General features: G+C 40.8%; 1 protein-coding gene across 5 annotated transcripts in view; it reads right to left on the bottom strand.

The window, feature by feature from the left end:
* ZNF827 (zinc finger protein 827) overlaps window positions 1-26,433 on the bottom strand; it is a 167,024-nt gene that overhangs the window by 20,810 nt on the left and 119,781 nt on the right. The window lies entirely within an intron of this gene.

The following is a 26,433-nucleotide window of genomic DNA, read 5'->3' as shown; positions in this document are numbered from 1 at the left end:
TTTCTCTCCTTTCTCACTAACGCTCAGCCGACCCACCCCCCAGCAGGTTGATAGCGTGGTTCAGCCCCGTGCCCAGTATATAGCTGGCTCTCCATAAATATATGTTGAAGGAGTGATGGTTGAGCTGCACATTAAAGTTCCAGAAATGTAGACTCTGGCCACCAGACAGTAAATCAAGAAGAATGAAGCTCAGATTCCAATGCAAAAAGAAATGGTTCGATCTCTTGAAAGTAAATACACTCTCACTGCCTTTTATGAAAAAAGGTTTTGCCCTGTGTTCTGGGTTGTGAAAAATCCTTAATGAGCAACGTTCGTCACACAGACTCAGTGATGACGACAGCACGGGGCTTGCCATGGTCTGAATGTTTGTGTCCCCCCTTAAATTCCTATGTTGAAACCCTAAGACTCAAGGTGATGGTTTTTACAGGTATGGTCTCTGGGAGGTGATTAGATCATGAAGGTAGACCCTCATGAATGGGATTAAAACCCTTAAAAAAGAGGCCCCACAGGGCTCCCTAGCCCCCCCTTGGCCATGTGAGGCCACAGCAAGGAGTAGGCTGTCTTGTCCCAGAAGGCGGCCCTCACCTGACCCGCTGGTATCCTGATCTAGGGTTTCCAGCATCCAGAACTGTGAGCAATATATTTTGTTGTTTATAAGCTACCCACACTGTGGTTATAGCAGCTTTTCAGGCTAAGACACGGCTCCACATAAAACTCCTTAATACAAGAGTTACACAAGCAGAATTTCCCCAGTGGTCTCATCATATTTAGGAAAATGATGACAGCCACAAGTCATCAATGGATGACTCGCAGCCATGAATGAAACAAGTGGACGTTAATACCTTCTCCTGCCGTCTGAAAAAGTTCTTATTTTCTCATCATCATCCATTGGGTTACCTTTCATTTTCTCACCCATATTTCTTCTCACTGAGCTGTAATGGATTATACAAACATTCCTTCTACAGTAACACAAGGGGCGAGGTGACAGAGTACCAAAAGGAGAGAAGGGGCCACTTCTACGAGGACACTTGTCTGAGCCACTGATAGGCCTTTAGGCCTCACTCTGAAGAACAAGACAGATAATTCACTGAGCTAATATCTCATCTTTTACTTCAGTAAATTGCTGTGAACGTTCTCACAGCACGGCAGTGCCTGATAGAGCCGGATGCCATGTGGCGGGAATCAGATGGTAGAAAGAACTTTTCAGAAGATCCAAGCCGAGGAAAGCACTCAGACCCACTGGGCAGAGACAACAGCAGAACAAAGACCTTGATTTCACACGACTGGGCTAACACTGCTTCCCCAATACAAGTACAGGCTTCCACCTCCAGTTGGGTGAGTCGACTGGATTAATTTTCGTTTGAATTCAGATTTGCCAGATAGGGTAATCTCAGGAAAGAAACAAATACGACGTATGTATGTTTGGCGGGGGAAAGGGCAGGCACTGATGGTGAATTGCAAAAATATTTGCTATGAGGCACCTGCCAGCAGTCCTAACACTGATAAGGCACATGTATTGATTTATCTGTGTTTGTTAAACGAAGCTCTTTGGGCCCGGAGAGAAGAGCCGGACTTACTAGTGTATGACTGTGTGACCACAGACCTCGGAAGGGGAAGGGGCGGGACTGTGGGGGAAGGAAGGAGGAAAGGGAGGTGCAGGGCTCTGAGATGCCGAGGACAAGAACCATCCTCAGATGACCGTCCGTGAGTCCAAGCCGTGGGCACTTCCGCCTCACGGTGGTGAGAGGGCACTTCAGTCGTGCCTTTGAAGTGCGTAACCAAAACAGTGCTTCAAAGGAGGACAATAGTAACAGCTATGAGGAGAGATTAAGAGGATACAGGGTCTTCTGATACATTCACGACAAGAATGAACTGGGTCACGTGCCAAACAAGTCGATGCAATTAAACAGAAAAGAAGTCTCTGAATAATTCTTTCAAGTATGAGTCACACACTTGAGAAGTTGAAGCATCGTGAAATGTTGAATTCCCTCTACTGGCCTAAAAAACCATTAGGCTCATGAAGGCTGTGCTGCAGCCAAGCAGAAAGAACACCCTACGGCCACGGAGAGGCGGCCAGAGACACCAGGAGAGCATCCAGCCCCCGTCGGCCACCGCCCGGCTCCTGGCCCCCACGTCCGTCCAGGGCTCGGCTCCTCTCCCCGCTGGCTGTCTGCATTCACACCGGAGTGAGGCAACCACAGGCAGCGGAGCCTCACCCCAGAACGCGACCTTGACACCCCAGCAGGGCGAAGAGAGGTATTTGCCCAAACATGTACTGAAGTAAAAGGCTTGCTCCTCTTTTCACGGAGCTGAAATGGAGCTCAGCGGACCCCATGTTCACCCACATTTCCTGGGAAGGGTGTCACCCAAAAGCCACAGGAGAAACCTTGGCATCTATCTGATTCCTCCCTCTCTCTCACTGTGTCTTTCAACACATCCAAGCAGTCACTGAGAGCTGTCTCTCTGGTTCTGGAGTGATACCTGAATGTGATCGATTCCCAGCAAGGCCAGGCTTTAGAAAGACCAGTGTCTGCCTTTTGGGAGCAGGACTGGCCCCTTCACCATAGAGAATGGCCAGCCTGGACCACCAGCTCTCCAGGAGGCATTCCAAAGGTGAGCAGCACACTTGGCCTGCAGCTTTTGAGGATCAGAATTTCCCCAAAATATTTAGAACAATTCAAGTTGTAAACCGATTGATAAACGTTTATAAAAACTGACATGGAGGCCTGTATGAATCTCTCTGCATTAGCAGTAAGGACTGTCACCCCACATGAAGAAAACCACTGTGGGGACAGCGGTGTGTATCCCAGGATGTGCATTTTAAAGCTCTATTCATAGACACAGACACCGTGCTCCGTCTCCAGCACGGGGAACTGAGTGAACTGGCCTGGCTACCTCTGTGGTCTATGCTACAGGTTTAAAGATACCATGATTTGATTTGTGTGCGTGTGTGGACAACAGTGTGAAAGCTAAAACTGACATATTTTCATGTCAAGTTTTTCTCTTCTTTAATTTTTGATAACTTTGGGGGAAAAAAGAAGACCTCAGAGATCTTTCTGGAACCCCACTGCCTTCACTGAGTCATTGTTCCTCACTGGGATTGTCACAGAAGCCTGCTAAATGGCCTCTCCAGTACCAGCCTCTCTCCATCTCAATAACCCTTCCTCCCAGATTCCAGAATGATCTTTCTGAGGCACAAATCAGGTCATCTCTCATCCTGTGTTCCAGCGGCCTCCCATGGCCAGACTCCGTCACAAGGCTCCTGAGATCCTTCAGTCTGGCTCCAACCACCTCTCACCTTCAGCTCCACACCTCACCTCCCACCACCCAAATGCTCAGCAGAGTGAGCGACTCACCTTTTCCAGAACTAGCTCGTCGCTTCTGGGCTGTCAATGCTTTTGAACCTACTATGCCTCCAACAGAAATCACTCCCCACCCCAGCGCTTCTTCCACACACAAACTCTGGCTCATTTTCAAGTCCTATCTCAGACCGTATCTCCCCGGTAAAGCCTTCCCCAGTTCCCCAGGTCACGAGTCACTCCCCCTTCTCTGTTCGGAGCACTTTCATGAATACTCACTCTATTGCATCACTTTACCGGTTACATTTTTTGTTTGCATATCTTCTATATTCTATGTACCTTTTTAACACAGAGCATCAGCCAGTCCAACAGGCAGCAGTGTTCAATAATAACTAGGTTCACTGGCCTCCCCTCCCTATTAGAAGGTGAGTCATTGAGGGAGGGGGTTCTGCATGATTTACGCGTGAACCCTCAGCATTAGCACATGCCTGATACACAGCAGGTGTGTAGTATACAGTTGCTGAGGAAACGAATGACCAAATGAAAGGACCCAAATGAGGCAGGGAATAAAGATTATTCTTACTTTATAGGGGGGAAAGACTGAGGCCTGGAAATAGCTTTTGTCAAGGCTAATGGCGAATTCAGGGTGAAAAATAAGGCTACTTGCTTTCCGAATGGTGTTTTAACTCAACCCAAGGACTGTGATTTAATGATTTTATTAGTGGAAATGTTTGCGATCTTGAGCCATATCCCCAAAGATTCTATGTCCCTACTTCTTCCCAACAACAAGCCACAGGATTATTCTTTTCAAAACAAATTCTCTGGCAGACACTGTTTTTCAATTAAACCAACAGTCATCCTAAACTTCCCCTCTTCCCTGTTTATTCCCACTGTAGAAGCAGCTGGGGTGGTCATGTGCTAAAATTCTGGCCAGTGAGAAGGCTTCTGCTTTCCTGATAAAGGGGAAGATATGCACTATTATTTATAAAATAGATAAACAACAAGGACCTACTGTATAGCAGAGGGAACCATATTCAATATCTTGTAATAAACCATAATGGAAAAAAATCTGAAAAAAAATGTGTAACTGAATCACTTTGCTGTATACCTGAAACTAACACAACACTGTAAATCAACTATACTTCAATTAAAAAAGAAAGAAAGATACATTTGATGTTGGCCCTTTCTCTCTTTTTCTTGCTTTGACGACAGAGGAAATGCCTGGGATTATGGCAGCCATTTTGTGCATATGAAGCCTGAGGATGAAAGCCAATCTGCTAAGGATGAAGAAAGGGAAAGATGGGAAAAGTCTGAGTCTTTGATGGCACCTTCCAGTAGCAGAAACCACCCACTCTGGACTTACTTGTTATGTAAGGAAACTAAACCCATTTGTTTTGGCTACTGTTAGCTGAGTCTTCCCTTATGATATTCTTTACTGAAACTCCTCCCTCCCATGGTAACTCTTGGTCTTAAGACTTTGGGTGTTAGGTCTGGTCTTTGACAAGCTTTATTCCAAACTCTTGCATCTTGTGAAGAACTCTCCATATTGTCAACAGCAGTAAGTGTACAGCTGAGCACAATTCCGTCTTAATTATCTTTTGTTCTGCTAAAAAACAACTTTAAAAATTTTTCTTTTAGATTATTAAGGAATTTGCTTTTTAAAAATTTTTTACTGAAACATAACATGTAACAGAAAAACTCACATAACACTAATTGTTTTTAAATGAGCCCAAAGTCAGGAAAAATTTATACTTTAATGTAAGTTATACTTTACATATAAGAAATACTACAGGTATTATCATTTTTTTAAAAATTGCTCTTCTTCATCTTTGTTCCCATATCCCTTCTGTTTCATTATTTTAAGAAGCTGTGAATGATTGTCTTCATTTCTTTTATAGTGAAATAAAAATATTTGTTCAATGATTATATATATTTTTATACAGTGTCTCAGAGGATTTTGTCTCCTATAATACATTTGATTTCCCTTTACCCTCTTTTACTCTGATTCCTGAGATATCCATAAATTGTTCCCATAAATTCCTGGCTACTCAGTACTGTTTGATCAGATATTTCTCTCTCTCCTTTTTCACCCATGCTCATTGCTTTGAATGCCTTTTGGGTCTTTCCTTCTTCCTTAAATACATTTTTGTGTTTGCTTTAAGTGAAGTAAACAGGTGCACGGGTGTGAGCATGTTTATCCCTTACAGCATAGTTGGGAAAATAAGAACAGGGTGTTTGGTGAGTCACCCCATCTTAGCAGTCCCAACACAAGGCTCTCAGTTTTCCTTTATGGTGAACTGAGGTCACTCATTCATAAAGGTAAGGCTGAATGACCAAGAGACAGTATGTCAATCCTCCTCTTCTGACCCAGTGACCCAAGGGGACAAGTCTCATTTCATGCACAGGCTCTGGGAAGAGGAAGCCCATCAAGTATTTCTCCAAAAATTTCCATGAAATAAACCCGCCTGGTAGCATTTGGGAGGGAGTTCTACATGACAGAATGTTGGGTCCAGCAGAGGACTTTGAATCCAGCTCTTATTCCCTTGAAGATGAAACAGAGCATTCAATTCCAGGACCTCTCCTATACCAGTGCACTCCACAACCCGTCCAGGGCTGAGTAACAGAATCAAGGTTCCCGGAGTAACCACAGCTCCATCCTGCCCTAAAGCTTAGTTCAGGGAGGAACCTTAAAGGTCATCCTGTTCAATGCCCTCTTCTTACATAGAAGGAAGCCGAGGCCCAGAGGACTGAAGTGATTGCCCAGGTACCCTGGCTAGTGACTCTGGGGAGAGCAGAGACCAGAGCCACAGTCTCACTGAAGCTCCTCCAAGCCATCTGGAATCACTGCCAAAGTCTACAACACACAAGGAAGGGTTTTTTTCTTTCTCCTCCTGTTTTTTGGCTCTGAGCTTAAATTCTTGGTTATAAGTGGACAAGTGCAGATTTAGCAACAATTCACAGACACTAGGATTTCTTTCCATCTCTCCTCTCGAAGGTGTCAGCCTAGAATATTTCCAGCCACAGAGAAGTTAGAAACTGCAATATGTCAAGAAGTAGAATAAAGATGGAACCGGAGGAAGATCAAATGGGAAAAATCTAAAAGCCAATCCCCACTGAGGTAAACCAGTTATTATTGAAGAAAGTTCCCTTGAGTCTTTCACTGACATTTGAGGGAACATTTTGTTAACAAGCAAACAAACAAATGACAATAACAACAAAAAACCCTCAGAGGGGCAAAGGAAAGGACTTCAGTGTGTTTCTTTTCAGTTTTAACATCACTTAGCTTCCTGACTGGTGTATCATCTGGTTTTTGTTGGTGTGTTTTGTTGTGTGAGAAGATCCTGGCATCTCCTGCCAAAATAATCCTCTCAAAGAATCATCTCTCAACCTGACTTTGGCAAGAGAAATGTGGAGAGAGAGAGAAGGCTTTATTTGGTTAAAGCTGTAAGCAAAAGATTGGCCAAAATGTGACCTCAACACATAAATAACTGTCCAGATCAACTAAATCCACATCAGCTGCTCAATGGGGAAGAGGCTGTGGGGCACCTTGGGTTTTCCATGACGACAGATGGTATTTTGATGATTTCTCTCTTTCATCATCAAGCCTGGAGAGTTTCGAGGCGTATCTCCAGTGAAATTCTGAAACCATCTGCATTGAGGCTCAGTACTCTTAGACAGGTTAAAACCTATCTGGTCATTTCTAGGCAGGGCATGTGATTTTTTTGGTTAGTCCTCTCCCTACTGGCTCTATCCTTTGGTTTCACGGACTTAAGACAAGCTGCTGCCTTCTGAGGGCTGCTTGTGAATTAAGACATCAGCTGTGGTTTACGACTCTTGGGGGGTTAATATCTTTCCTCTAGTGTTTGCAGTTCTATATTCTTTACAAATTCTTTTTTGGTGGGAGGTATGTCTGTTTGTTTGTTTGTTTGTTTTTAGTGGAGGTTCTGAGGATTGAATCCAGGACCTTGTGCATGCTAGGCATGCCCTCTACCATTGAACTATACCCTTCTCCCCCACAAATTCTTTTTCATTTTAAGGGTCACTTCAACTTAGGGTAATTTGGCAGGTTCTAACAGATCTATTACATTCCCTACGACCACCTCTTGGCAGATCTTGGTGTAACCAAATTCCCCTTTTAAGATCATTCTGGACACTCTCCCAAAGTATGAGATTTTTGCTGGTCAGGATGTCAGTTCAATGAACAGCTAAAATAGTAAAATTTAGCAACAGTTGATCTGTGCTCAATTATAAATCCTGGGTGGAGATTCTTAGGCATAAAAGAGTTCACAGCCTGAATCTTCTTTGTGCTCATTTCAAACTTCAATGCTTAGCAAACTTAAGCATTAAAGTCCATGCATAGGTCCCGGAAGTATTTCTCCAAAAACTGACATGAAATAAATCTATCTGGTAGAATATGGGAGGGAACTCTATTAAACTCTACTGGACAGAACATTAGATCAACTAGAAGACTCAGATTTCTTCGAATGTAATTCTTTCCCTTCCATGAGGATGAAACCGAGGCATAAAATTCTAGGACCTCTCTCACTCCAATGCACCCCACAACTTACACAGTCTTGAGTAACAGAACTGAGATTTCTAAAGTGACTGAGTCCTCATCCTGCCCCAAACCTTAGTTTAGGGAGGAACCTTAAATGTCATTCAAGCTCCTCTGAACCATAAGACATCAATGCCAAAGTCTACAACCAACATGGGTTTGTGGAATTGGTTATTAGTAAACATCCTGGGGTCAACCCAGAAAAGTTTGATGACATTTTTTTTGTGTGTAATCCTGGGCAACAGTGAGCCTCAATGAATCCTTACTAATTGACTTTTAATCTGGCAGAGAACCACAAATGTTTCCTGTATCTGTTTTTTTTTTATGCAGGTCATTTAAAATCAATAGAAGAAAACTAGACCTTGATTCCTCTGGTGATAGACAATGGCTAGGACTGGTCCCCATCATGCTGGTGAGGCTGATCACATAGAACCTGAGTACCTCGGGGAACTTCTCTAAGCATCCAAACAGAGAGGGTCCCTGGCAGAATTTAGCCAATTGATATCTGTCATCTCTATATAACTTCACCTTAACAAGAAATCCATCAGGAATTTGGATGTTGCTTCTATGTTTTCCCTTTACTTGTACTTTCAAGATCAGTGGACCCTCAACAAATGCTTATGGAATAAGTGAGACAGTTGCATGGCCAAGATCATGATTGTTGAACTAAATGGCAACTAAATTTTGCACTGCAACAGGGAAGCACACTGACAGGAGTCACATCTAAAGGGCTTTGCTTATTATCTTGTCAGTTACCTAGACCAGTGACCACTTCTCTTCTGAATAATGCTGGTAGGATTAAAGTCTTATTTAGCAAATGCCCTTAAAATGTCCCAATGTTGGGGTCATTTACAAATCTTTGTTAGAACCATCAGGCCTGGGAGCTGTGTCATTCTTAACGGCTTTGTGTCAGACACTGCCGATTGCTTATTCAATATCCAACAGAGCTAGAATTTTTTTCTTTAGGGTAGCAATGTGCCTTGCTTCAAAAGCACACACTTCCCTTCCTAGCTTTGACTGCTGTTAGAGGCTAACCCTGAAATACAGTTCTGGCCAATGAGATGTAGGTGGAAGTTCCTGGGGAGAGATTCTCTGGCTCTCCCCTGCTCCCTGAAAAAAAAAGACAGTCTTGTGAAAAGGCCTTTCAGCCTGGCTCTTCCCCCTTGGACACTGGGAAGTAGAGAAGCCCTCTCAACCATGAAGATAAAAGCCATATGATAAGGGTGGTAGATAGAGCAAAAAAAGAGAAGGAGGCCGGGTCCCCAAACAGCTGCACCCATTTCTGAATTCATTATGTGAAAACAACGGACACCCATTTGGTTAAGTCACTGTGATTAAGCTGAATATATTTCTAACAGATAAAGTCTTAAAGTGTGTAGCTAGTTTCACCCCTATTGGGCAACTTATCTCTGTTATGCAAAACAGTATCAGAGTTGCTTAAAAGTATATTAAGGAGATGATAATGCATAATTAAAGAACAGTAATTGCCTACATTCATGGAGGATTTACCATGGTGCCAGGCACTGTGTTATGTACGTACACATGTCACATTGACGTATATAACAGCATGATGGTTAGATACTATTGTTACTGTTCCCACTTAAAAAAAAGGTGTCTCAGGCTCCGGGAGGTTGAACAATGAATTTGAGGTCACTCAGCTGGTAAGTGACAACCTATCTCCAACCCAAGCCTGTCTGACTCCAAGGCCCAAACCCTTAACCACTCATTACATTATACCTATTATACAAGATCAGAGAAGAAAATCTAACGGTTCTGATTTTTTTCACCAGAGACACATCTATCTACTACAATCTGAGTTCGTTTGACTTTAAATTTTCCTATATTCACCAGCCATAACAAACCAGCATCCATGGATGCATAAATTTCAAGGGGGGCTTTACTAGGGCAACCCAAATGCTCACCCCGGGACCTGGACAGAGAGAAAACGGCCGAACTTGGAGCCTTCCCCTCATTTCTCTTGCCTGGGCCCTCTCGGGTCTCTTTCTGGGTCTTTACCGCTGATGAGCTGCTGGATATCAAAAATCTGAGCACCAATTATGTAAATTTTAATTAAATCCTTTCAGGTCAGCTTTCAGTTGCCCTAGAATAAGACCCTATAATGACTGTTGTTTCACCTTTTCCCAGCGAAGAAAAAGAACAAGCATTCAAGTGCAGAGCTACCCAACGACTCTATTAGGTGATGGCAAATCTTTAAATCCAAAAGGGTTTTCTGCTACGCATTATTATAAAGTATGGGCACACAGGAGAACACCTTGAGGGAAAGCATTAACCATTATTTGGGCAAACAGGAGAATTATCTCTTTTTCCTCTTGTTTATTGCTGGACTGGGTTGCTCAATATTTATTTATTGAATAAATGAGGGAATGAATAAACTAAAAACAAATCACTGTCACTAAAACATTTAAACTTTCTAAAATACTCTAAAATGGGAAAATTCAGACTAAGATAACTTCTCAAATACTAAAATTTTAATCTTCATTTATTTCTATAAGTATATGATGTGCTATGCATCACACCTATAGAGTATTTAAAAAAATTTTTTTAACACGTCTCTTTTTAAATTCAAGTCACAGTCATTTCCAAATAGTATTCAAGTAAGCCTCTAGGGATCTGCAGTTCTCTTCACTGAGATTGGAATCCACTGGTGTTCTCAATTATTCTAGTCCTCTTTTCTTATGGGCAAGACTTGATCATATCACCCAATTCCTTTAAAGATTTCTAAATTTTCTTAAAGCCCTTATCAGCTCCCAGACACGGCAATATTCTTGTGTGACTACATCCAGTTTCAAATTTTCAGTCTTCTCCGTCTGCTCCTCATCTCTTGAATTCGGTATTAACAGAAGATGTAACTCTTCCAGTTTGCCTTTCTCTTGACCTTGAGCTTTAGCACATTATAAAGTCTGTGTTAGTTGATGGCAGATTTAACATCTTAAGGCAACACTCATCACACACATTTTTCTCCTGGACTCAGAAATGCTATCTATTTGATGAAGCAGAGTTACATGTTTTTATATGATGGAGATTTCTGTCTGTTGGTTTGTTCAATCATTTTCCTCCAGGTAGGGCTGACAGACATGGGGTTGGGAAATATACCTTGTTAGTATTTTCCTGTGAAAGTATGTCATAATATTGGCAACAGTGGTTATTTGTTACCAATCATAATAAGTAACACAGTTGGCAAACATTTTATTTTTTAAATAAATAAAACTGGCCATCTCCACAATAATATCATTGTCAATAATTCAAATATTCATTACTTTCTTTAATGGGGGAGAAACCTGTGGATAGAGATGCAGCTGAAAGAGGAATTATACATACAACTAGTTAAGATTTACTTAGCATTTATGTTGTTTCAGGCACTGTGGTTAAGTCCTTTACTTTCATAATATTTAATCCTCACAACACATTAAGGTTGATCGCATCATTGTCCTCATTGTACAGGTGGGAAAAATCAAAGCTCAGAATGCTTGAGGAATTAGTCTGTTCTCACACAGCAGGGAAGAGGTGGAGGTGGGATCTGAACCTGGGATACCCAACCTGGAAGAGCAGGCACTCTGTGGCTTCCCTTATATCGCATGTGACATGTAACAGTCTTCATGGGGAGTCATCCCTTTTTGTGACGGGTCTTCAATCTCTCAAAGTAGAAAAAGCCTGATAGATGATGACCTTGATTGGGACTGGGTCCTAAGGAGGCCAAAGTCATGTGTCTAATTTTTCCTAGATGGCAAGTGTCACTGAATTTTATGATCTCAGATGAAAATACAACGTTACCAGTTGCCTTAAACACAAATGTTCCTGTTAAAGAACAGAACGTAGCTACAGCGTGGAAGGTTTAACGTTTAATCCTACTCCAAACACACATCCTATTGACACGAAGTTGAAGAACTGAACTTGTGTATAAAAGTTAAGGCATTAATATAATCAATATAATTAAATGAAAAATCTAAACCATTTCTATTTAATCATTTAAGGATTGAAAGAGCAAAAAGTGGATTTTCAGCTCAGAATGTAAATGTAAACATCCAATGGTCTAAGGATGTGTTAAAAAACAGGTTGATACTCAGCGATACAACTCCAAAGTAGTTGAGCAAGAGAAGGCTAAATTTAAAAATAAAGAAAAAAAAAGTTTCCCTTCTATTTCAATTTTCCAATTGGAAAGGAAATCAAATAAATAAAAAAAATCAATATAGTATTTTGGTTATAAATCAAAGTATGGAAAAATCAAATAATAAATCTAGAAATATGCAGGCACTACCAAACTGCATAGTGGAAACACAATATATTTTAGTTATGTGTCTTGTATTACTGTAGGTTGTATATACGCATTTTTCTCCTATTTTCTGACTTGGTTGTCTTTGAAAGCATCTCTTTTTGGCCTCCTTTTTTTTACATAGATCTTAAATATAATAGACAATCAATAAATATGTGTTGATTTGATTAAAATTTCACTAATTATAGGCAAAGGAGAGAAAAACACGGATGCATACGATATGTAAATTAATGTAAATCACATGCAAATAGATAAGGCTGAGAAATCCTAGCCTATCCCTTGTTGCACCACTTCCTACCCCGTAACAGAAAGTCACTACCTCCAGCGATGATGATGGAGGCTCTATATTCTTTGGAGACTTCACTTCAGGAGAATCTTTGCTCACCCTCTGCATACTAGGGAGAACGAGGGAGAAGGCACACTACTGCGGAGGTGCAGGCCAGCTGATTACTTGCCTCAAGTCGTACCGTAGAAGCTAGACTGGGTGTGAGCCAGTCTTTGCTCAGTGCCCTCTTCGCCTCATCCTCTGCCTCCCCACATGCTGAAGCTCAGGTTCTTAACCACACCACATACCAAAGGCTTTGCATAACTAAGCAGTCTTCAAACTGTACACTGTACTATAGAACATGTACTATAGTGGAGAACAGATGTCACCATCAGAATCTTATTTTCTGCTACTTCCCAGTTTTGGCATGTGCACATTTGTAACCTTAATGTTCCACGAACAAAGATTCTTGCATTTAATACTCATATGGGAGCTCACAAATGCTCCTTGAGTTGGAACGCTGTCATGCTCTGATTTCAACAGAGTACAGCTGTTTTTTCAGCACACGATTTGTCTCCAGGTCCTGTTGGTGTTGTCTGAGCTGGAAATGTGGTCACATTCTAATCTCACAGGAGATACTGTCAGGTAAGACTCCTAGAGATATATATTTGTCATTTCAAAAGCATATACGTACCCAACAGCCGTAAAGGCCAACGGAAGAGCTCCCCACCTGTCAAGACCCAAGTCACAGAACGATTTCTATTGTGAAGAAACAAGTAACATCTCCAGCAGAACAGGGCACCGAATAACACCAAATCCCAAATACTGGTCCAGCGGGAAACCATGAGTAAAAAGTGAGTTTCCCAAGGCAAGGCTTTCAAATGGAATGGCACACCTATTTCTTCTTCCAAAGTGAAGGTTTAGCCAAAACGTCCAACTACAATACCTAGACTAAGCCTACTAACCACCCGTGCCTGTCAAGTGACGTCAGAATCACCGTCAGCTGCTTATGGGGAGTGATTGTGTCTACTTCCTCCACTGCATTATTTATAGATAGGAGAATCACGTTACTGAGGCACCAGGATAATCATATGTATGCCTTTTTTTTTTTAAATTGAAGCACAGTCAGTTACAATGTGTCAATTTCTGGTGCACAGCACAATGCCCCAGTCATGCATATACATACATTTATGCGTTTTCATATTCTTTTCAATTAAAGGATAATATACAAGATATTGAACATAGTTCTCTGTGCTATACAAAAGAAACTTAAAAAAATCTATTTTTATATATAGTGGCTAACATTTGTAATCTCAAACTCCCAAATTTATCCTTTCCTACCCCCTCTCCCTGGTAGCCTTAAGATTGTTTACTATGTCTGCAAGTCTGTTTCTGTTTTGTACATGAGTTTATAGTGTCCTTTTTTCTTTTTTTTTTCTAATTTCCATATATAAGTGATAACATATGGTATTTTTCCTTCTCTTTCTGGCTTACTTCACTCAGAATGACGATCTCCAGGTCCACCCATGCTGCTGCAAATGGCATTATTTTATTTTTTATGGCTGAGTAGTATTCCATTGTATAAACATACCACAGCTTCTTTATCTGGTCATCTGTTGATGGACATTTAAACATTATTCAGTCATTTGCAGTCATTTTTTCCCTAAGTAATGGAATGTGGAAGAGTTAAATCAGGTTCGATTTGGTTCATGTATGGAATGGGGATGCAACGGGAATGTTTAAAAGAAGGGATGTAGAAGCAGCCATCATTTTTTCTGAAGTTCTGTGCTCTCCCTGCTCAGCTAGAGTAGGATGTCTTACACCAGTGGCTCCTCAACTAAGGCTTCTAAATCCCCTTCAGTTTAATATGGAGCCAGTCATCTAATAAAATATGCAAAAATATGTAAAAGAATTGGTTGCTAATTCCAGGCACCTATAATTTGGCCCATGCAGTTAAATGGTCATGTCTCTATATGAAGATGAAATGGCCCAGTGAATGTAGTCATAAGCTCCAATGTGACTCCACTGAGCCATTGCTTTGGCCTCAGTGTCTATCTATCAGTAGGGTCCTCTACATCTGATGTCCCCTATATCTTGTTAAATCAGGAAGGACATAACCATTTGATTCTACAGGGTAGGAAAACTTGCCATTCACACCCATGGAGGGACAAGACTCTTACTTCATTTCCTCATTTCAAATACCAGCTTGAAAGGAGGTTTTTTATTCTTTAAAGTGGAAGGGTGCTTAAGAATAAATGTTTCATCCATGTTGCTGCAAATGGCATTATTTTATTGTTCTTTTAATTGACTAGTATTCCATTAGCACAACTTCTTTGTCCAGTCATCTGCATATATAGATATATAACTGAATCACTATGCTGTACACCGGTGGAAATTAACACAACATTGTAAACTGACTATATTTCAATTAAAAAAAAAGAGCGGGATATAACACTACTGTGTATAGAATAGACAACAAGGACCTACTGTGTAGCACAGAGAACTACATTCAATATCTTGTGATAACCTATAATGGAAAAGAATCTACAAAAGAATATTGGAGAATATGTATAAAATTGGATCACTTTACTGTACACCTGCAACTAACACAACACAGTAAATCAACTATATTTCAATAAAATTATTTTTAATTAAAAAGAATGAATGTTCCAAAAATACATACGGATGTATACAGATATGTTTTCACCTACCCGTGCATACAGTATCTCTGGAGGGATTCCCATGAAACTGGTAGCACCAGTTGGGTGGCAGAGAAAGAGAGGAGAAGGGGGGGAGGGTAGGAGCAGTGAGTGGAGAACTGGTGGTGGGGAGAGGGGTTGGGGGATACCTTATTTCATCACTTGCAAATCAAGTTTCTAATCAACTCTAAACATGTAATATGATGTCTCCTTTTATCTTCTTAACACCTATGTAAGAAATAATAACCTATAACAAAATTCTCTACTGAGAGCTAATGTGAGCTAACGACGCTCACGCTCTGCTAAGTACCTGAAGTAAGTTGTGTCACTGGTCCTCCTAACAGCCTTTCTGGTAGGCTCTGTCCCCTTTCCACAGATACTGAAATGAACCACACACCCTGAGGGTGTCCTCCCCAGAGTCATGCCAAGTCAGAAGCAAGGTCAAAGGCAGGCATTGCGTTATGCTTTACAAAGAATTTTCGTCTTATGGGGCAGTGGCCCTGAGTCACGCAATTCTGGGACCACCTTTGCAATAATTTTTAATCAACAGAATCCTTGTATGATATCCCCAAACAAAACTTAGAGGTCTTGAAGAGTCTCCCACAAACGAATCATACCGGCCCCAAGCCAGAGTGTGCTGCACACCACCTCTGTGCTGGGTAACAGAGACCTTAAAGGACCAAGTACAGATCTCGTTCCTAAAGGTAAACTCTTTGCCGTTAGGTAAGATTATTTTAGAAAGCTTCACATTGACCTTTACAGACACTCTGCTGCTCTGATATAATAATAGCCAGAGGATTATCTTCCTATCAAGTTACAGCTGTTCACCTGGTCACTCACAAGAGTTTTATGCTTCGTGCAAGTTGGCCAAAGAGAGGTTGTGAACTTTGAGAGACCATTCACAGCGCCTCTGGTCCCAAATGCTGCCTCACAGAAGCAGGACTTTGTCCCCTGTCTCTCTGGAGCCTGTTCACTGTAAGGCTTTCTGTCCTCATTCCCACGTGCTCCTTCTATGCCTTTCTGTTTCCTGGATTCATTTATTTCGAAAAGAAAGACTGAAGAGTGAAACCCTTCTTCTATTCAGAGGAACCAGCACTCTAGGGCTTGTTTCCTTAAGTCCTGAATAATGTTTAAGTATTACACTGTAATACGTTGAGTTTTAAGAGACCAAAGCTTCCATGGTAGAAATGGAAATAATTTATTCTGGAAATTCTCACTGTATTGTTGTTAAACCTACAGGCCCTCTGAGAGCTGACAGTTTTACCCAGTTGAGTAAATATTTTGATACAGGCCAGTCTAAATAACTTCCATTTTCACGTGACTGTGTGAGATTGTTTTCTTTATCATTCTCTGTTGATAAAATAATCAGAATTACCATCATGAGTCACCATCATTCTCCCTCACTGAATTTAAGATTAAATGGATGTGGAATCATCCATTACATTTTCTGCTGTAAGGACCAAAGGGACTTTGAGAAGAAAATCAAGACAAAGGTCTATGTACTGGCACAAGGCTGCCTCACTAACCCCATATTCGCATCAGAGTAAGTTACAGCCGACAGAAGTGCGCCCCGCGTTCCAGAGAACAGTGTCCATGATTTGCATTTCTATCACTTCATAGCTAAAATATTCAGCTGCTTTCAAAACTTACACTGGTGAAAAATAAGAAATGACCTAACAAAGAACATGTGTGTTTTAGGGGTCACACTATACCGTCACCCACACAGGATTTTCTCGAATACACACACACACGTATGCATGTACATTCGAAGCTTTAAAAATGTGCTAACCTTAGTTTTAGTGCTTTGCTTATTGGAGCTGACAAAGCAGAATTTCAGGGAAGGATATCTGCTATAAGAGGTTAAAATCTGAAATACTGCAGAAAGCATGACAACTTCTGCTATTTGTAGATCTTCTGGGTTGAAATGTTTTCACGATGCGCTCTTAAATTCCTTTACTGAAGAGCAAAGAATTATCTCGAGTTTCATGAAATTTATTGGAAGAAAGCAGAAATCTCTGACATCTGCAGAGAAATCAACAGGTAGGAGACAAAGCAGCTGGAACATCAGTTGTCTACCCTGAATTTCTAGCTTGTCCACCGACGGGACTCCTGTGTGAAGTGCTGGCAAGACAACGGGCTCATGAGTGGGCTCCAGCTCATCAGTCCCGATTTAGCTTTATTTTTGTTCCAAATCAAATTCCACATTTTGATAACTTTAGTGGGGGAGGGAGCTACAATTCAAAATTAAATCAAAGAAAGGAGTATTTATTGGGATTTTAAAACCAAATGGAATGAACAGACACAGATGTGTTTAGTAAGCTCAGGTTCAAATCAACAGATGTGAAATCAGCTAGTCGGGCGCAAGCATCCCCGACAATGATAATGTTGAGAGCTCTTAGTAGCATCGCCTGGTGGGCACTGCTCTGAATGCCTTACAGGTATGACATCACTCATCCTCACCACGACTCTGTGAGTTAGGTGTTATTATCAGCCACAATTTACAAAGGAGGAAGTCCACGTACAGAGAGTGGAAAGAAGCTCGCTGAAACTGACTCAGCTAGCAAGGGGCAGAGCCAAGATTTGAACCCTGGGGGTTTAGCTCCTGAGCTGGTACTGCCTCACATGTGATTTAGGATTAACGTAACAGAGTGAAAATAACAAGCCACTGTAGGCATCGTCACAGTCTGTGCCCTCTATCCCAACCAAAGACCATCTGGAATTATTAAGCAGTCTTTACGTTCCTTGACCTTGAATTAACCTAAGATGTGATATCTGAGGCAGAGACTGCGAGCTGTTCTCCAATAGACATGCTTTTCTTCTTCCTTTAATAAAGGAACCCCTTGAGGTTTTGCTGGACACCTGTCTGCCCAACAAAAAACTCTATTGGCCTCCCTAACAACTAGATGTAGCCATGTGACCAAGTTCTACACAGTGGGGTGAGCAGAAGTGATGTTCACAGCCTCGTGGTCACGCCCTAAAAAGGAGGGCCGTGACCATGACTTCTTTCTTGCCTTCCTGCTGTTTAGGAAGTGGACGTGATGATATGGGAGGTAGAGGGGCCGTCCCGGATGGTGAAATGAGAGCTGTATGCTAAGGCTGGCAGAACAAGACAGAAGCCTGGGGACTCCAGGGCCCCAATGTCAGCCCCAGACTGTTCACACTCTGGCTGCCACATCAGAGAGAAATAAACTTCTACTTTATTTAAGCTACTGTGATTTTGGACTTTTTTTTTTTACAGCCATCAAAAATTTACCCTAACTAATACATCTAATTTTTTTTTTTAACATTTAAAGTAGGCTCAGCTACCCACTCTACAAGGCATACTCTCCATTTCCTGAGATGTTAATAATTCATGAGCAAGTTTCTGTCATGTTGGAGGCTTGTTTTTCAGGCCACTGTTAACACTGAAGTAGCATCTCCAGTGTCCAGTTGTTTCTTACGAAACAAGCACAAGTGTTAATAGAGCGATTAAAGAGCAAACCTGTAGCTTAGAAACTTGAAAATTTTCCAGAAGTGCACGTTCATACAGAGTTGCAGCAGTGACATGGAATTTGGGTACCTGGTCTACCACTTTTCACCTTCAATATGACCTGTACATACATCTGCCAACACCCAAAGTGGGCTTTCTCCACCTCAGCTCCAGTGACATTTTGGCCCAGATAATTCTCTGCTGTTGGGTCTGTTCTGTGCACTGTAAGATATTTAACAGCATCCCTGGCTTCTATCTAATAGAAGCCCCCTGGTCATAGCAATTAAAAATATCACCAGACAGTGTTAAACGTCCCCTGGGGGAGGTGCAAATCGCCCCCAGCGGAGAATTGTACATCTCATGCATCCTAGGTTGCAGATTTTGAGAAAATAGGGGCTGTGGCTATTTAAATCCTAGCAGGGATACAGACAGGTAGGTCCTTAACATCCTTCTGATGACAGTGGTGCCCTGGTGATTACCCGGGGCAAAGAGCATGAGCTGTTCTTATTTTTTAAATTAAGAAGTTCACTGAGCTTTCAATAAGAAAATTCACAGGGTAATTAAAAAAAAAGTCACAGGCATAACTCCAAGCACATTTAACTATTAGTCTAACTTCCTCTATCCAAGGTTAAGATGGAAATAATTGCCTATGGGAAGTGAAAAAAAAAAAATCCTCCAGGTCTGAATAGTGTTCTTTTGTAGAAAGTATAATGACAGGAGAAAATTTGACCCTTTGAGAATGGACAGCACTGCCTTTATTAAACTTCCTTTAGCCTTTTTATGTTGCTGGCACCATCTTTTCAGACATTTGGATATTATATATGTGTGATAAGTGTGAATTATTTGCAGGTCTCTTCAAATAGGTAAGCGTTTTTAGCCCCACCACTCAAGCTCCCCTACCTTGACAGCCCCCATAACACCTGGCATTACGACTGTTTTGACCAATGGAAATGTTTCTATGTACCATGGGACCAGCTCCTTCAAAGCAAATAATATCTTCAAAATCTCTTTCTTGTTAGAGAGAATGGGAAGACGTGTACTGTAAAAAGATATGTCAGGCCCGTCACCTGTCCTGAGATTGGACTTCAGGGGTGAGGTGAGGAAAAGGCTGTCACCCTGCATTGTTTTCAGATCACTCCATGCACCAGGAAGGTCCCCAGCACCTTTTGCAGAATTAATGACTGTCAGGGTGCAGGAAGCCAATCAATTTGATGTACATGTTCGTCAACATAGCAGCAGCAATGCCCCAAGGGTAGGATGAAATTACATTGTTTAAATGGAGAGAATTCTCTCTTAGTTGATTTCTGGAGTGGGTGGAATCCAAGACATACCTTCTTCTCCCTTTTAATACATATGCTTTTAAAAGCTTAGCTGATTGCTGCAATCCATCATTTCCAGCAACCAAAAAACTCCATTATTTCAACCTGAGCATTTTACCATTCATGTTGAGGGTGGAGGGGAGCAGGCAGGAAGCGTGATTGGCTCTTTGTAGGAAGAAATTATTTTAAAAAATGGGAATTAAAGGCAACGTACTGGGGACTGGGGGTCATTTACCCCCTGTCTAACACGCCAAATAAGAATCAAGGATGGGCACTGTCAGCGCTATTTACATCCAAGAAGGTGCCAAACCAAAGACTAGTTTCAGATACCAAGGAATCTATTCAATTAATGGCTAAATGCAGAATTAAGAATTTTTCTTCTATCTTTTTCCTTCCACTTAAGTTCACTTTGCCATTACTTTAAATTTTTGAAAAGCAATCAGAGACATTTGTTCTTCAATGAGATTCACTCAAATGTGAAAAACATCATTACTTTTCCTTCCCTACTGCGATACATGCGGAATAGTACCAGACCACTCTGGGAAGGGTCTGGTTCCCCTTTTGTTTGATTTATTTTTAGTACAGTGGGTGGCAGCTTCAAAGGGCTCGTTCAGAAGTGATTCAGTCATCTCAATAAGATGGGAGTTTGGAGCCTCAAAGTGTTTGGCACAAACCAACCTGTTAAGTCAAAACCCTAGCACCAAGTGTTTTAGTTCTTGGGTTTGTCATTGGGGAACTCAAAGGAGAGAAAATACTCTAGGTACCCTTATTGGTTAGCCCAGTAATGACCAAACTGCTAATTGTGACCTACTGGCAGATCATGAAATAAACTGGTCTCCACTAGCATTCAAAAAAAACCCAAAAAGGTGAAATAAAATAGGATACATTAGAAAAATCAGACATGGTACATGGTGAAGATTGTTTCATTTACCTATCTTTAGCAATCAATCAGCCTATCTCTATATATTTTGCATTGTCATTTAATATACACATATACATACACATATATAAACAGGTGGGAAATTTACTATGAGTTTTTGTTCAGAAATTTGAAAGCTACCAACTCAGTACATGGGTCCACCTACTTTGTTATGATAAAGTATTTTAAGAGGGCAAGTCTATTAAAGCCAATACATAAAATAAACACAAATATCTTTTTCCTACTGCAGATTTTAAATTCTTTCTTTTAAATATCTTTAATCCCATCAACCTGAGCAATTTGAAACAAAAAAAATCGAGCCCAAGCTGGTTACCACCTTCAAGAGGGTAAGAAAATTACTTCTTCGCTAGCGGTGTGTCAGGATCACTCTAGTTCTTCAATTGCACAAATAAAGGCAGTCATGTTGGGATCCAGCTGTTTGCAAAGGGATTTAGACAGTGTCATGGACATAATCTGAGAGGAGTTACTAGCATCATCTTGAGAATGTCAGCAGCACAATCTGACCTGTGAGACTTCTCTGCCCTCATTCCGAGCAGGGAGAAGTTTTTCCAGCTGATCAAAGGAATCCTTATGAATCAATGTAGATGACTCCCCAAGACTCCAGGACCATAATAGAGTCAGCAATAGCACTTAGCTTGAGCCAGTAATGATTTCCCAGAGGTCTAACTGCAGCTTTACCGCAGTTCCCCAATAAAATGAAAATGACTTAAATGCCTCAGTGTGCTAAGTGCACAAGAGCATCCTGGTTGGGTTATCTATGCATACCAAATACAAAAGGACAAATGGACGCAGTTTTCCTCAAATTCATTTCTCTTTGTTATAACTTGTTCTAATATATGGTGTGCTACCCTGAAGAGGGGCCACCATTGCCAGGGAACAGTGAGTCAACTAAGAACTTTTTTTTTAACTATGAAATCTCTAAAGTGGACGTTTCTATTCAAAATAGCAAAGCCTTTAAGTCAGATGGAGAAAGACAAATACTGTATGATCTCACGTATACGTGGAATCAAAAAATATAACAAACTAGTGAATATAACAAAAAAGAAGCAGACTCACAGATACAGAGAACAAATTAGTAGTTACCAGTGGGGAGAGAGAAGTGAGGAATGAATGGGGTGAGGGGATTAAGAGATACAAACTATTAAGTATAAAATAAGCTACAAGGGTACATTGTACAACATGGGGGAAACAGCCAGTATCTTACAATAGCTATAAATGGAATACAACCTTTACAAATTGTGAATTACTATATTGTACACCTGTAACTTACATGATATTGTATAGCAACTATAATTCAATTAAAAAAAAGAATGTTAAAAAAAAAGGAAAACAGCAAAAACCCTTTAAGAGATTTTGACCAGTTTGTTCTCACACGTCAAAAAAAAAAAAAAAAACAAACACACACACACTCATGAGTGTAAATGGATGTAAAGAGATCACTTGTAAAGGTTTCTCTTGTCTGCACCATCAGCCCTCCCCCCAGTGAATTTTGAAGCTTGTATCATCCTGGAGGAAACTGTAATTCAGACTCACTCTCCAACCCTCTATTAAGAAGTCAACCTCACAGCTTGCCAGCAAGGAGCGGACTGCTTGTTTTATCACCGAATCGTATCATCTCGTTCCCTGTCTCAGCAACCTGCCTCTGAATGGGTTGGCTGAAAAATGGTTAACAGGTCTAGTCTAGAGAATCACCTTACTCTAGTCCGGTGGTTAAAAAGCACTTGAAACAAAAATGTAGACAAACAATGTATTTACACAATGCAAGTCTCAAAAGATCTATGAAGAATCTCCATTTCCTTAAATATTATGGACAATAAAATATTGTTAAAAAGAGATTCCAATGTCTGAGGATTGTCAGAGATAGGTGGGAAGTGGTACATATTTAGCAGGAAGTTTCTGACGGCTTAGTACTTGCTAGTGTTTCTAAGAAATTCCTTATTAAGTGCTGTTCTCATGAACGAGAAAAGGCAAACCTCCGACTTCAAAAGATTCACATTATGTGCTCCCCAATAGGCGTTCTTCTGCTTGTCAGTAACGCATGTAGGCAACAAATATTTAAGAATTCTGTTGTAAATAACAGACGTTATTGTCTTAGACGATATAACGTGGTGTAACGTTTGTGAAGCGCCATCATTAGTGGCTTTAGGACCGTATATCACCCCTTCAATGGCACGCTTTGTAAACATCTGTTGGAGTAATTTGTAGTTTTATCGGCGAATTCGTAGTTCCCTGACAGAGCTCTTTACAAATAATAATGAAGCAATTCCAGTGTGAAGCTAAATTCCCCTTTCTTACAAAGGCATTCTCTTTTTGACAATGAATTCTAAATAATGGATTTGTCTTGCCATTTTTTTAAAATTCTGATTTGAAATTTTGTAGCTTTTCAAGCTTTTTTATTATGAGGGTGACTTTTGTAGACTTTTTTCCATAAATATTCAGTTCACTGTCTAGATCGTCATTTTCAACTGATTGAGAAGAAACCGAAAGTTTAACTAAACACAGTAACATAAAAATATCATCCCTCTCTCATAACTTATAGTCAGAAAAATCAAATGAGATAAATATCGGGCAACACTCACCACCAATAAATTGTTACATTATTCAATGTATTGTTATTGGAATTATTAAAGGGATATGTACAGATTCCATCCACTATAAAAAGAATACCCAGTAAATTAAATTAACTTTCTCTGCCTCTCTTATCTTTGTTCAAGTCCTCTTTGTTTCCATTAAGCTTTTCAGAGGACTTTATTAGGGCTTTAAAGATTAAACAAGAAAAAGTCAGATTAACTTTTTTAAATGGAAGGGAGATTCTGTTATTTCTCTGCTCAAAACATTCCAGTGGTTCCTGGGATACTTGTAGTGAAGCCCAAATCCTGGCTTATTCACCAGCAGGCTCTACCAGCTTTTCTCTTTCCCTCCCCTCCAGCCAGCCTCTCTTCTGCCATCACCTCCCCAAGCCAGCTCATCCCCACCCTGGGCCTTGTAGTACCGGCTTCCTCCACCGAGAGCACTCGCCCCCAGAGTCAGGACGCGACCTCCCCGTACTTGCTCCAGGTATCCGCCTGAACTGTACCTTCTCAGGGAGAGCTTTCTCTGACCATCCTACTAGGATGGCTCCTTTCCAAACCCCCTTTTCTGGCTTAGTTTTTTCATGATGTTATTAAATATATATACAAATAAAACTATACGTTACGTATAAAAATATATACTTTTAGAATGTTATTACATATGTGTGTATATCACATACACACTGTCTAATCATTTGTGTATCATCTGCCCCTCTTCCTCCCTTGTATGTAAACCCCATAAGGTCAGGGACTTTGTTCTGTTCATTGTTCTTCCCTAGACCTAAAAAGTACTCATCATACAACAGCAGCTCCCTAAGTATTTGCTGAATGAAGAAATGGACTTTCTTTTTACCCAGGGGTACCTACACCTCATAATAGTGTCTCATACTGTTAGCGCAGGCGGATAGCTAGATATGAGCAGAGAACAGAGGACACAGACCAAATGGTAGACATTGGGCAAAAAGGAGAGACACAGGCCAAATGCAGGAAACCATACATCATGTGAGCACCAAGGGCCCCTGGGCAGAGGAAGAAAACAGGAACCTCTGGGCTGATAAGTGGTCACACCTTATGGGTGATGAGCGGTCTGGAGGCCGACAAAGGTCAGAAAAGGCAGGAATCTCCAGTGTCCTTTTGCTCATTGTGCCCTCATTACAATAAAATTAGCCTTGCTGATTAGAAGTACCCATCATGCAGTGACACTATGACACTTCGGATCCAGACTAAATAAGGACAAAAATCCCTCCTCCCTTCAGGAAGGTGGAGTTGGGATGGAAATCAGGGAACATGACCCCAAGCCCTTCCCGCCCCAATGAATATTCTGCCCATTCATTTTTACACCCTATGTAACCAACTTGCCAAAAAAAACTCAGGGCTGCTGCTCACCTGAGCCTGCCCGCTCTCCCCTGAGAGTGTACTATCCCTCCCTTAATAAATCCTCACTTTACTTTCTTAATCTCCACATCTTGTCTCTGAATTCTTTCTGGGACGGAGCAAGAACCTGGAACACCGGTTTCATCTACCGGCAACAATACTGCTCATCAAATACTTAATGCTATTCAGATTCTTTTATATTTAATCCCCATTTCACGACATCTCAGTATCCTCTGACGCTGATGGAGAAGAATGAAGGTAATTTAAGGGGCAAGTCAGTGAATCTGTTGGTAGCCACTAAGATCATTTTTCTCATTGACTTCTTCTGTTAGGAAACTAAATAGATGCAACAAAAATGTGAACGCTCATTACACCTCTTGATAAAGCTACTGAAAATATTCAGCAGCAGCGATGATATTATTAATCATACCTAGGTGAATGATATTTATGAGACCAACAGTGCAACGCAACAGTACAAAGCGCTGTTCCATTAAACACTATTCTCAACAGCACAGTTAAATAAGATGGTGCGCACTTCTCTCCAATAGCGGGTGCTCCAATATACATTTAATTCATGAATCTCCTTTGTAAGATTAAAAATAAGGAACCATCCTTAAACTTCAGCTGCTCCTCAAGTGAGCTTAGTAAGTTGTCAAACTGAAATAACGTACTTAAAAGACCATGGCATATGTATATTTCATATGAGTATTTCTCAGCTCTTTGTTAATAACTTCCAGGATACCTAACTTCCAGGATACGACTCTGCTAATATCTGTTCACTGTAACACAAGATGTTTGGGAGCCTTGGACAAAGACCCATCTTGTGTGTGACCATGAGAATTACTACAGTGCAACTCAAAGCATCACGAATCTTATCTTTCTCCCTTAACACCTTTACTCCCTCTAATAAATCTGATTTTTTCCTTCATAAGTGTTCCATGCTCATTATAGAAAACTAGAAGAACAAAGACAAGTGAGAAAAAAAATCCAAGAACCATAACCACCCTCCCCATCACCACCCAAAGACGACTGCTATGAACATTTTGGTGAACTTTCATTTTATTTCTTTTTCATGTCCAAATGCCTTAAAAAAATTAATGACTATGAAAGGCTTGTAATCCAAGGCAAGTCTTAGCATGACACCAGTGATGGTATTTTTAAAATACCACATTTTCGAGTGATAAAAGTAACAGTTGGGAGATAGACCGGAGTGCTTTAAAAATTAACATTTTTCATAAAAATGAAAAACAATTTGGCCAAAAATAGCGTCAAAAAGAATTTTCACATACCGAAAGCATGCCTACATGTTAAAAGCATTTGCAAGAGTACGCATTTTTTTCCCCCTGAGTAAAATTTTCCCCTGCTTTGCTTTTGGCAAGTACCTACACAGTACATACAAAATTAGTGAGCAAAAAAAGTAATTTGTATGAGTCATCTCGTCTTTAAGACAAAATGGTTACCTAAAATCCGTAATTTATTCCTGCCTCCACACTCTGGCAAAGACTGACAGCTAGAGCTTGGACTTTGTTCTTTATAATAAGTCATTCTCCTCTGGGCTACCTGATTCTCCATCCTGTTTCCCATTCCTATAAGACAGCTGACTTCCCTGATAACCTCACCACTGCCGTTCCTGGGACCCACCCATTTCTGAG

The sequence above is a fragment of the Vicugna pacos genome, chromosome 2 (genome assembly GCF_048564905.1).
Source record: "Vicugna pacos chromosome 2, VicPac4, whole genome shotgun sequence".
Lineage (NCBI taxonomy): Eukaryota > Metazoa > Chordata > Mammalia > Artiodactyla > Camelidae > Vicugna > Vicugna pacos.
Note: the sequence above shows the minus strand (reverse complement) of the source record. Positions and strands in the feature narration are given on the sequence as shown.